General features: G+C 40.1%; 1 pseudogene; it reads left to right on the top strand.

The window, feature by feature from the left end:
• The first annotated feature begins 838 nt into the window (after positions 1 to 838).
• LOC132530367 (peptidyl-prolyl cis-trans isomerase E-like) lies at positions 839 to 1,786 on the top strand (annotated as a pseudogene).
• Positions 1,787 to 2,748: the final 962 nt, after the last annotated feature.

The following is a 2,748-nucleotide window of genomic DNA, read 5'->3' as shown; positions in this document are numbered from 1 at the left end:
TTGTTTACATATTTTTATCTCAATTATCTATGCCCACAGGACTCATTCAATCAATTTTTCACTAAGTAGTTTTCAGAATATAATTACTCTTATCGGTAGGACTATGAACAGCAGTGTCATTTACACTATAGTTCACTAATTGCACTTCGAAGCCATTATAATGAATTATACCAGTACATTCTTCAAGAAGATCAGTTAATGCTAATCATTTGTATCACATATATCACTTAGAAGAGATTCATCCATAAAAGTCTTTCCTTTATAGCCTCATTTCTTTTTAATTCTCTTGTAATGCAAGTTATAGCTGTAAATATATACAGCATGTGTTTTCTTAACCTGCTGATCTGTGGACTTTGATTCTAAGTATTGAAAACTAGAGACAAATAATATTTTATGGTAGGAGCAAAATTATTTACTTTGAGATCCTATGTAATAATTATTCTTACATAATTAAATAATTGGTATTTATAGTGATCTGTATTTGGATCAAATTTTAAGAGCTTAAATAAAATCTCATTTCCCCTAAATTTTTTTTTATCATCCTCTTCAGTGTTCCCAGACCATATTTTTACATTTTTCCTATGTTCAAGAAAGCTGGTATTTAATGTGTCTCTTAGTTAAAAATAAGTGACAAGAAGTTTTTTGTTTTTAAACCTACATATAATGGGAAGATTTTACAAATAATGAAGGCATACACTAGATTATAAGCATGCTGTTTTATCATAAAATAATTATAAAATAATTTTGTAGACCCACTATCATGACAGAAGATGACATAAATAAATTGACAAAACTGTCAAAAACCTCCTTTAAAATATTACTTCTTGGTGAGAGCAAGATGGCCACTACCAAGCGAGCGTTGCGGACTTGCAGAGGAGGTGGATGACAAAGTTCTTCATGCTGCTTTTATCCCTTTTGGAGACAGCACAGATATCCAGATTCCCCTGGATTAGGAAACAGAAAAGCACCGAGGATTTGCTTTTGTTGCATTTAAGTTGGCAGAGGATGCTGCAGCAGCTGTAGACAACATGAATGAACCTGAGCTGTTTATATGGACAATTCGTGTCAATTTGGCAAAACCCATAAGGATTAAGGAAGGCTTTTCCAGACCAGTTTGGTCCAAGGATGGCTGGTTGAAGAAGTTTTCTGGGAAGACTCTTGAGGAGAATAAAGAAGAAGGGACAGAGCCTCCCAGAGTGGAAACCCAGGAGGGAGAGCCCGCTGTAAAAAAAGCCCAGTCAAACCGTCAGGTGTACATGGACATCAAGACTGAGAACAAGCCAGCAGGCTGAATCCAGATGCTCCTGGGTTCAGGCGTCGTTCCCATGACAGCAGAGAATTTCCACTGCCCGTGCATCCATGAGAAGGGCTTTGGCTTCAAGGGCAGCAGCTTCCACCATATCATCCCCCAGTTCATGTGCCAGGGCTGCGATTTCACCAACCACAAGGGCACTGGGGCAAGTCCATCTACGGGAGGAAGTTTGACGATGAAAACTTTATTCTCAAACACACGGGACCAGGCCTGCTCTCCATGGCCAACTCAGGCCCAAACACCAACGGTTCCCAGTTCTTCCTGACATGTGACAAGATGGATTGGCTGGACGGCAAGCACGTGGTATTTGGGGAGGTCACGGAAGGCCTGGACGTCTTGTGGCCGATTGAGGCCCAGGGCAGCAAGGACGGGAAATCCAAGCAGAAAGTCATCATCTCCGACTGTGGGGAGTACATGTGAGAGGGCAGCTGTCAGCCCAGGGAACCAGCACTCAAGGTGTCCCATTTGCAGCAAGCAGGGCTTTGTGTCCTGGCCCTTCCTCGGGGTCAGCATGGGGCAGCTCCTCTGCAGGCATGGCCTGGGCCTCCTCTGGCTCTTCCCCAAGTGTGGCCATGGGCCCGGGTGCCGCCCTCCCCACCGTGGACGGCCGTGCATGGCCTTTCCAGGCCAGGGCCTCTCCTGGGTCCACCAATGTGACTCCTAGACGTTTTCCTTGGTAAAAAAATTATAGTTTTTGTAAAAAAAGAAAATATATACTACTCCTTTCTAAAATTTGCCTATTAAGTGGTGTTTCTGTAACTGTTACGGAAATTGAGAAAGATTCTTATGGGAATTCTTTTTGTTATTGTCACATATATTATATGAAAAGGTAAGTATAATCTGAACACTGCAGAAGCTGATTCATTATGAAGTATTGATTTTCTATTCAGAACAATATTTTTTAGAAATAATATAATTTCCTCTTAAGGAAAGAAAATTTATGTTGTCTGTTGTCATAATTTGAATTTCTGACCTCATCTTGTAAAATCAGGAGTAGAAGATAAAAAAAAGATGGCTTTGGTGAGACTTTATGAGAGAGAGTGAAAGCTGACAATAATATATGGCTGATACTGTATAAAGTTCAGATTCCATACAAGATCGTATTTAATCCTCCGCCAAATAATGCTACGGTCCCCATTTTGTATATAGTGAAACAGGCTCAGAGAAGCAACTTGCCCATTATTACACAGTTGTAAGAGATAGCAGTGGGCTTTAAAACCATTAGCCCTACACCAGAATTGTAATCTCTGTGTTATACTGAATTTTGGTGATGTGGCTATAGCAGGTTATACTACAAAGCCTACTTGCAAAACTCCATTTTGCTGTACGGAGTTTTACCAATATACAAACTCATGTGTTTGTGTTTGCCTGTTATTTGTTACACTTATACAGAGGGAATGGACTAACTTTATTGACTCTTATAAACACCCAGAACT

Source organism: Lagenorhynchus albirostris, chromosome 12 (genome assembly GCF_949774975.1).
Source record: "Lagenorhynchus albirostris chromosome 12, mLagAlb1.1, whole genome shotgun sequence".
In the NCBI taxonomy this organism is placed as follows: Eukaryota; Metazoa; Chordata; class Mammalia; order Artiodactyla; family Delphinidae; genus Lagenorhynchus; species Lagenorhynchus albirostris.
Note: the sequence above shows the minus strand (reverse complement) of the source record. Positions and strands in the feature narration are given on the sequence as shown.